Source organism: Crocodylus porosus, unplaced genomic scaffold (genome assembly GCF_001723895.1).
Source record: "Crocodylus porosus isolate Cpor-Errol unplaced genomic scaffold, CroPor_comp1, whole genome shotgun sequence".
Lineage (NCBI taxonomy): Eukaryota > Metazoa > Chordata > Crocodylia > Crocodylidae > Crocodylus > Crocodylus porosus.
The window spans coordinates 158732565-158742976 of record NW_017728906.1 but is presented as its reverse complement, the minus strand read 5'-3'; the positions used below and the strand labels follow the sequence as shown (position 1 = coordinate 158742976).

General features: G+C 42.4%; 1 long non-coding RNA gene across 1 annotated transcript; it reads left to right on the top strand.

Moving 5' to 3' along the window:
- Positions 1 to 3697: 3697 nt before the first annotated feature.
- On the top strand, positions 3698 to 6969 carry LOC109306584. The gene is made up of 2 exons (XR_002100046.1): positions 3698 to 4587; positions 6104 to 6969. It is a non-coding gene; the product is annotated as an uncharacterized LOC109306584 (long non-coding RNA).
- The last annotated feature ends 3443 nt before the right edge of the window (positions 6970 to 10412 follow it).

Genomic DNA, 10412 nt, shown 5'->3' with positions numbered 1-10412 from the left:
CTTCGGTCCTCAGTAGCCCGCTTCCCCCTCAGTCGCCCCTCTCTCCTTATGGGGGTCTGCTCTCTTTCCTGCAGCAGGGCTTGTTCCCAGCGGGCCCAGCTGGGTTGCCACCAGGTCGAGGGAAGTGATTCTTCCCCTCTCTTCTGCACTGGTGAGGCCACATCTGCAGTACTGTGTCCAGTTTTGGGCTCGGTGCTACAGAAAGAATGTGGACAAATTGGAGAGAGTCCAGTGGGACTGGGGGGGCCATGACTTTTGATGGGGGAACTGGGCTTATTTAGTCTAGAGAAGAGGAGACTGAGGGGGGATAGTTAACGGATGTTATTGTATCTGAAGTGGGGTTCGAAAGAGGATGGAGCTGGACTATCCTCCGTTGCAGTGGATGACAGAACAAGGAGCGATGGTCTCAAGTTGCTGCAAGCAAGGTTTAGGTTAGCTATTAAGAGAAACTTTTTCACGAGGAGGGTAGTAAAACACAAACAGGTCACCCAGAGAGGTTGTGGGTTGGTCAGCATTGGAGGTTTTTAACACCCGTCTTCTGTACCAATCCAGTTTTAATGTCTATGTCTCAGTAAGTGTCATGGGGAGATGTATGCGTTAGAAAAGCAGGGAGTGTGCTTCCCTGCCCATCCATGCCTACATTCACTTCAAAACAAAAACAAACAATCCCCACCCCACTTCCCAGCTCTGTGGGCTGCGTGCTCTAGGGGGCCCTGGCAGCCCAGCCTTTGCATTGCAGGCTCTTTGCTGCTCTATCTGAACTTCTATGCAGGGTCATTTCTTTTCTCTTGGGAAAGCAAAGCTGAATGTGTATATGTAGTCATAGTGACTTTGCAGAGCTTGTTACCCTGGGTGAAGGGAGAGGCAGAGCTGGGGGCGGATTCTCCCCAAACCCTGCTGGGGAGGATAGATCTGCTAATGACAGTTGGACCAAACAGGTGAAGATGCCTCCCTTGGTATTTTTAAGTAAGAAGCAGTGGATGCTAGGGAGGAGGAGAGTGAGGGCATAGATCACTCTAGAGGCATATGGTTCAGTGCTGTCCTTCTCAGGCAGTGATTCTCAACCAGGGTGATGGGACACCCTGGGGAGTCACTGGAATTCTTGAGAGGTGCCATGAGATGTGAGGAGACAAGTTAAGCAGGAAAGTCAGGCTCAGGCTATTGGGCAATGCAGCCTGTGGTAGTTGCTCACAATTTTTGTGAGGTATTTTTTGGGTAGGTTTTGAATATTGTGCAGGCACTACATTTGAAAACAAATTGAGAAAGGGGAAGCAGGTTTTCTTCTACTGATGAGGGATGGTGCTGGTAAAAGTTTATGCTGTGAGGAGGATGGAAGTAAAGAGAGGATTATCAGGACAAAAGTAAATGATTAATGTGTTGGAAAGGACAGGGCTTTGCTTCTCTAGTTCTGCACAGCTGTGTAATGCATTTACTCTAGTGGCAGGTATGCTCTTTAGGACTGGTGCTTCTGAAAGGCCTGGCTGGCTATTTGTTACTAAAATGTAGATTGATTTCTAGGACAGTAGACACTGTCATTCTCTGGAGGCTTGAGCTAGGTTTCTTAGCTTGTTTCTTTTAGTTTCATAAAGAAAGTTGAATTGGCAGATATTAGACTAGCTATTTACTAGATCCTTTAAAGGGATATGGGAGGGAGTACTGCTTAACAAACTGAGCGAGGTGGAAAGTTTTGGGCTCATGAATTACCAGCATGAGAAACCTGCAGCACGTGGTGAAGGTGGCATGGGTAAGGTGCAGACATGTCACTAGAACTACCTCAATTCTGAATGTAATCTGACTGAGCTGCTTCTGTTGGCGACTCTGACCACATTATAAGGAAATGTATTTGATAACTGTAGAGGGGGGATAAAGCTTATAACTGTAAAGGAGAGAGTTTTGTAGTTGTTACTTGGCCTTGACTGTGGTGCTGAAATAAATTGAGATGTGGTAGCTTGGTATCAGTGCGTCTTGCTATTTTCATTTGACTCCCTGTACACTTCTGCCCCCAACTTCATTATTGATACAGAAAATAATTCCTTCCTGCAAATTTAAAAATTGAGCTATTGAATGAATTCAGCTTGGTTATCTAACTGGTAAATTGGTTAATTTCTGCAATTTTAAGACTAATTCACCTGTTTCTGCAGTTATACTCATAGTTGGTAAAGCCAGAAACTACAGGGAGCCCCTGCTTAGTACTCTTAATTGGTTCCAGAAAAACTGAGCGTTAAGCGAAATCCATTTCCCCAAAGAAATGAATGTAAATAGAAATTAATTGGTTATTGCCTGTTCTGCTGCTCCCAGTCCACTGCCAGCGCTCCAGTGCCACGTGCTAACCTGGACCTGTGCTCCTGCTGTTCTGCTCTGGGCCCCTGCTGGTCCTGGCCCTGGGCACTGGCACAGGTCCCGCGTTCATGCCCCTCTCCCCCAACTCGCCGCTTCTCACTGCCATTGCCTCTCCCCACCCCCCTCACCTGCCTGCCAGCCAGCCTCTCTAGCCCCATGGCCAGCTTGGGTACTGGTGCTCCTGCTACCCTGCTCTGGGTCCTGGCCCTTGTTGCCTCAGACACCAGTGCAGGCCCTGCACTCCTGCCACCCCACTCTGGGCGCAGGCTCCCACTGGCCCTGGGTACCAGTGTGGTCCCTGTGTTCCTTGCATCTGTTGCTGCTGCTTCTCCCCATCCCCTGCCCACTCTGGCACCACGTACTAGCCTGGACACCAGTGCTCCTGCCACCCTGGTCTGGGTGTGGTGTCCTGGCCCTAGGCCCCAGCATGGGCCCCATACAGCAGCACACACCCCACACTCCTGCCCCATGCCCTGGGTGTGTACCCCTGCCAGCTCTGCCCTCCCTTCTATTGCTGTTGCTTCTCCTCACCCCACCGCCCACTCTGGCACCACATGCCAGCTCAGGGCCTGCTCTCCTGCCACCCTGACCGATGTTACTTTAAAATACCAATTGCCAAATTAAGAACAAGACCTTATGAAGGGGGGAAGGCAAAATGCCTCATTTATTAATTACATGAATTAGACATAGAGGTTTGGACACACCACCCATATAGACGCACACAAACACAAAACAACCATTCCATTCAGACATTATAATTACCAGCAGCAGTTGTTCAATAATGGCACTGGGTGGCCGACTCCAGCCTCCTTGAGAGAGAGATTCTGTAGATAGCAGCTTTGGAGCAGGGTCAAACAGATGTATCTGTCCTCTGGCAAAATGGCAGTAGAGAGAGAGACTCGCCCAACTTGGCATCTTTGAGGTCATCGTTTATAGGGATTGGCATCCTTTGTTTTAGTACTTCAGGGTTTTTCCATATCCAGCTTCTGTTTTTTGTGGTTGTTCTTCATTCATCTTCAGCTCATCTCAGCCTGAAGTCAGTTTGGTTGTCAAAGTTGGTATTTCAGCCTTGGAGTGTTCTTGCTGCCCATCTGGCAGGATGTGTGCCTCTCTCATCCTCGTTCTCTCTCATGCTTGGATTCTTCAGCCATTCATTAATTAGTTTACTGACTGGTAACTTACATTTGCTGCATTGTTGCTTACATAAACGTTTAAATCTTCTTCTCCCATCTTTATGCCATTCTCTCACCATTCACCCTTTTACATACTCCTACATGAAGGCTATACAGAGTTCATTCACTTGTGTCAAGCAAAAGGATACAAAATGGAATTTTCAAGTTGCTTACAGGACAAGACTAACATGGTTACATTTCACTATTATTACACTCTATGTTAACATCAGCTACATTAGTTCAGTTCCTGCTGCAGTGGGCCCTCATGCCTGCCTCCCCTACGTTCCTCACCAGTCACACCCCTCACTTGGTGCCACTGCTTCTCCCTGCCTGCCTGCCAAAACTCCCTGATTCCACTGAGTGCTATAGCGAAACCGGCTGAGCACTCAGTGGAATTGGATATCAATTTTAAATGAATGCTTTAGCGAAAAAGCACTAACATGAAACCACGTTAAGTGGGGGGTGCCTGTATTATGAAAAGTAAAAGGAAAAACAGTGGTCCAGAACAGGCAGAGATGCTTTTAAGTCCACCTAGCCCAGGGTCCTATCTCCAACAGTGGCAGGAGTGGCTGCTCTAGAGTAGGGTTAGGGTGGCAACCTTTTCTGGCTGATGGCTGGTATGCCCTGCCCCAGGTCAGAAGTTGGTGGGTGCTAGGACCCAGCTGCTATAGGCCCTTGTCCCTGCGGCGGCACTGGAAGAGCACCTGCAGCTGGCACTCATCCCCCCTGCTGAATGCCAGTAGCGCTTCATCCAGGTCTACAGGCTGGATCCAGTGATTCCATGAGCTAACCCATGTTTTAGCAAGAGAACATTCCCCTCTGGCACTCCTTATTTCCTTCTACAGAGTAGGAAAAGGAAACATGTCCTTTTATCCTGAGTGTTTTCCCCTTCATGGTGTTAAATGAATTTTAATGCCAGGATTTATATCACTTGTCCTTATTCTTCTATATTCTCTCTTCTGCCTAGGATTGTGTTGAAAGCTCAGTTTCTGTTACCAAACAAAGAACAGGATCTATTGGAGATCGTCCAGCCAGACCTACTCTTCTAGAACAAGTGCTAAATCAAAAGAGGCTGGTAAGTTCTATTGCTCGGCAGATTTTAAATTCCAGCCAATGCAAAATGTGCGCACTCGAATGCTAGGTCGTGATTCCCTAGAAATAGAAAGTCAGATTGTTGTTGTACATTGTAACTTCACATAAGCAGGTGTTGAAAGCTGGAATGTATGACCACAAATTTATAAATGGTAGTTATGTTAACTACATTGGGATATTCCTCTGCCATGAAGAAGTGTATCCCCCTTTTCTTTTGAGCAGACATCATCCAAAACTTAACTTGGATGGATGCTTTAACTTGTTAGCCTAATCTTTTGGTAAAGTCTGCAGTCAAACATAAATGGGGCTCAATTTTGTAGCTCCATGAAGTGACCTGTAAGAAGTACAGCTATCTGCAGAGAGAGAATGCATCTGCCTGTTTGAAAGTGTTTTAGTCATGACTATTTACCTAATACCTTCATTAATTATGACTAACCAGTGCTCATTGTGATGCTACAGGTTTCATTAATCAGCTGTATATGTTATTTATATCAAGGACTCCTAGAAATTTTGAAAATGAAATTCTATCTAAATGTAGAAATTCCATGTCTTAAGTTTTAATTATAGATTCTTTTCAACCCTGGTAATGTGTGGAATTTAGTGTGCCCCTCTGCAAAGTCTAGATCTAAAGTGTGTGTGTGTTCCCTTTCTTGCCTGTCTACCCACAGAGCTCTTATTTGGCCTTGGAAAGTTTGGGTGGTTTGTTTCAGTTTTGAGTAACACAGTGTTTCCTGGGAAACAGCAACGGGGAGCTTTTAAAGTAAATAGCCGTTTAAGGGCCTGGACACAAGAACATGCCCCTCTGGAGATGAGGCTTTTGCCCATGAGTCAGAAACCATGGGATACAGGTTTTCGGGACGTGCAGTCTAGTACTTTTTTATGTATCATTTAATCCAGGAATGTCAGAGGACTTTATGAAATACTCATCCTATGAAATAATTATTTCCATAGTATATATGGGAAGACTGAGATGCATAGGCTGTGATTTGACCAAGATAAATAAAAAGACATCAGTACTGTGAGGAGCAGAATGCATACTTCCTGACTTTTCTTCCCCACCTCCTGTCCCCTTTATATCAGAGAACAGCATCTTGTGTTGCACTTTCGTATAATTTCTGGTCTGTCTGTCTGGTTTGAACTTCTTAAAAAAAGTAGATGCTTAAATTACCTGTTTATCAGCAACTTACTGTTAAATATCTAGTATATGATAGTAAGGAGTGTTGTGTACCTTTTCATCCTAATTCAGTTGTCTGGACCTAGCATTAAGACTTGGCACTAATGTTGATTCCATCCATCTACCAGAGGTCATGCAGTGATGAAGGCTCTTTCTGTCTGATTTTATGCTTGTTTTATAACATTTTGTAATGTTTTAGAGTTTTAATGAGCTCCCAATTATAAGGTATTTTAAAATACTGCTGTAATGCTTTGTGCAGAACTTGTGGGATTTCTGTGTTTAAAATTCTGGTGTTGTAATTTAAAATCTATTTTTTTTTTTTAAGTCATTATTAAGAAGTCCGGATGTGGTGCAATTTCTGCAGAAACAGCAGCAAATGCTAAGTCAGCAAGCTTTGGAACAAAGGCAACAACAGTTTCAAGGAGCACCTATTTGATTTGTCCCAGTCACATATCTACAGTTAAATCTCATCTTGAAATGGGAAGTGGGACATGGATACATCCTTCACATTCTTGAAAAGGAATATTAGTGGTGTTAAGAAGGAAAATTTAAATCGTTGCTATTACTGCTTTGCTGTACTTGTTTTGTGGTTGAACTTTTGGATTTCTGAGCTGTTCAGATATCCACAAACTCGTGAGCAAATCTGGAGGAATCTGGTTCCCTATGTCAGCAACTTTGTTTACCTTCATATTTTGTATAGAAATGTATTGATATTGTTAATATTTACATATACATCCCCTTCCCACCAAATTCTTCTGTTAAATTAACTAAACATTTTGCTGTATGAAATGTTTAATATCTTAAATGAAGCCACTCTTTAATGACAGTTATTTGAAGAAGAAAAGGCAATTACTTTCTGTGGAAGTTGAGAAATAAAAGTACTGATGTGGAGCTAACCTAGTGGTATGACATAATGACCTAATGCTCAGGGATATACGGGACTTGAGTCTAAATTAGATTCTGTTGCACTAATGTTTAAAGACACAATGTCATGTACTAGATGCACTAGTGACTGACAGAAGTGGAAACATCCTGTTGCTACTTGTCCATATCTGCGTTGAAATGTATTATTATTATTATATGTAAAAACTTGTAGAAGATAACCACCAGAATCAAGGGCAGGGTTGAAGAAGTTGAAGTGCAGAAAAGCCATAGAGCGTAGAGAAGAAAGAAGAGCTTTGGGAAAGAGTTTAAAGCTGAAACAAAGTTAATCTAAGCTTTTTCATTGTTTACATAAACTTTTACTATAACATGTTTTTATTAGTAGTAGTAAGTGTTACTCCTTACAGAATTGGTGTCAACAGCTTGCTTAAGTGATAGAATAATTTGTCATCTTTGGGGTGAACTAATATAAGGGTAGAAATAGATGTCTGATTTCTTATTTGTGCTGCCTTTAAAAATGTTAAGGCGGCACAAATGCAGAGCAAAGAGATGTCTTTACTCTATATTATGCCACGTGATGGGAAAATCAGTGCAAAGGCTAATAATAATAGACTCTATTGCTATTATACTCTGTTTTTTCTGTGCCCTGTGGGGCTGGTTGGGTGGGGGAAATCTCAGCTTTCTCCACTGCTCTGGATCTGTGCCATAGATCTGGGATAACGGGGGGAAAAGTGCTTTCCCACTTAGCCCTGCGCAGCTAGCTGGACAGGGGAACGCCCAGCATGCTCCACTGCCCCAGACCCGTACTGGGCTGGAGAATGCCAGTTGTTCCTGCACCCAGCCAGTAGGGCTGGCTAAGCAGGGAAGCACTTTTCCCTGCTGTCTGAGACCCATAGCCCAGGTCTGGGTAAGTGAGGAGATCATGTCGCACCTTATCTTATGCCATCAAAAGCAGGACAAAGGACAACGTATGTGTTTTGTCCAGTGAAATGAATCAGCTGTGCAGTAACATGTCGCAGTGCAGCTGAATTGCTTGGCTTTGTCACGTTTCTTTCTAGCCCGAGAATATCGTTTATTTGTCATTGTGTTAAAAACCATGAGTAACATTTTTATTCCTAAACAAAAAATGATTAAAGCTTTGAATTTTAGAATAGCAGTTGTGTCCAAAGAGTAAAAATATAATTTCCTTTTTGCTCCTTAACAGTAGTCTGTCTTCTCAAGAAAGATACTTTTTTCATGAACTTTCTACAAGACAGCTAGTATTTAATTCACTCAGAACAATATTGGATACTTGATTTATAGTAAGTGTTAAATTTCAGGTTACTTGCCTAGGAATCCAGACATTGCATCACGTGAAGATGCAGCCCAAGTTTTGATTCATATTAAAAATTGTTCCTAAGAAAAGGGTGTTGTAGTAGTGAAGATTCCTGTTACGTGTGAGTGCCACATACTCCATTGATATCATTTATCTGTTCAAGAATGTGTGACATGCACATAGGTGTTTCTATATGTAATGTATTTATGTGTAGAAACTGTTCAGTAGGATTTTAATTGTGTGTCTAGAATGATGCAGCTTGCTTTCTTGCTTGCACTCATGCTCACTCTCTCATTTAAGATCCTTTGTATCAACAATATTGGACCAATGTTTTTAGCAAATCCTTTTGTAAAAATCAACTATATATTTTTTTTTTTTTTAACTTCCATTGCAATCATGTGTTGATCTTATGTTCTTTTTTTATATTAAAATAGCCCTGATTAAGTGGCCTGAAACTTGGCTGCATTCCCTGATTGTTTTGTTCTTTGGGGGTAAAGTATAACTGCTGCTTTAAAGTTGGTCGTCATTTTCTGCATGTAAATAGTAGTTAAATGAGAGTTTTATAAATGGATACTAATTTTCTAAAGAATTACACTTTGATTTAAATATAAAAGAAAGTAGTATGTCCTCTTTGTCTTTTAATTTCATCAAGATTGTTTGTAGTGATATTTACCCCAGTGGTTCCCAAAGGGTGCTGCAGCATTGGCATTGCCACTGCCATGAGGTGATACTTCCATGTGCCTTTGTTCACTTGAGCTGTATTGGAGCCAAAACTGGGAATCTGTGTACCTGTACTCGTAATGTAGTGCAAGTAAGCATGGCTTTCTTTTGTTTGGCTCTGGCATGCCACCTAAAAACAGGTGCACAAAGCTGTTCCACCTGTCCCGTGCACCTCTATTTCCAAGAGGCACTATGTGGAATTGGACCAGGAAGGGCTGCAGCAAGACTGCCTGCTCCTGCCACAGCCACTTCTTGATCAGCCTCTGGATGAGGTGATTGGTACAGTTCCACCTGACTCTGGCAGTGGGGTGAATATAATCAGTTAATTATGTGTTAATTAGTAATATATTATGAAGGTTATATGAACATTTATACTATTTTTTTTAACTAGGGAGGTGGTCAGGTTTGCAGATGGAAAAAACATTCTTTGATAAAGACCAGATGAGAGCACTACAGAAAAATTGTGTAAAATTTGAGTGAATTGGCGACATCGTTGAATTTCATTTACTCTTTTTAAGTGCAAAGTGATGCACATAGGGGAGGTGGGGAAACAATGCAAAGTATGCACATGCAACAAAGAGCTCTACATTTTCCATTTACTACACAGGAAGGAGATCTTGGGAGTCATCATGGACAGTTTGCTAAGGAACAAAACAAATATGCATCTATAGTGCATCCACATGAATGCTGTGTAGCTTTAGTCCCCACTTCTCAAAAAGGATATAGGCGAAGTAGGAAAGGTACAAAAGGAACAAGGATGATCATGGGTATGGAAAGGCTTCCATAGGCAGAGGCTAAATTGCCTTGGACTTTTCAGTGTAGAAAATAAATGCTAGAGGGGGTATATATGATGGTGGTTTAGAAAGTGGTATCGAGAAAGTAAATGGTGATTTATCGACTATGGTCTTGCACAATACAAGGGCTTTTGGGTAATAGGTTTAAAACAAAAGGTTCTTTTTTGCACTGTAAATAACTTGTGGAACTCATTGTACAGACATTCAAGAAGCCTGAGGTGGAATCAAAGTTGCACAGTTTTCTGTAAGTGGAGAAATTTAGATAGGTAGCAAACAGAACACACATTCCCCCTTTTGGGGGGGTGGGGAGCAAATCTTATACTGGGTTCTGCCACTTTTAAACCAGTGTATGTGTGCCAGACTTCTGTTACAGCTGTAGACCAGTTTTGCATGCTGAACTTCTGTTACTGATATAGACTGGTTTCCAATCACTTATACCAGTAAAAGTATAGTATCTGGCCAAGAAGTTGTGGAAGCTGGTAGCTTAGCTCAGAAGGGGACTGAATCAATTCTTGGATGAAAAGTCCATCACTAGGTATTGAACGTGGTAGAAAGGGGCGAAGGCTCGGAACCAGAATTTCCTAAACCTCCGAATGCAAGAAGCTTTAATGGGAGCAGAGCAGGGAGTGGAAAGTTCTGGATAAGCCCTGTTTACATGGCAGTTCTTGTGTACTTGATTGAGGATTTCTATACAATGTTTTGTGTCCAACTTTTCTAGTTTAATCCTTTTTGCTGGCATACTCACTATTTGCCAGGGTTACACAAACAAGGAAAACCAACTAGAAGAAGTAAAGAATGAAATGAGCTACACAAAGTACTTTCAAATGGAAAAATAAACTATAAAGTGATTTCCCCCCTAATCTTTTAGTAATACTGAACAATTCTATTCTCTCTCTCCCCTACATAGTAGCTATAAATTCATT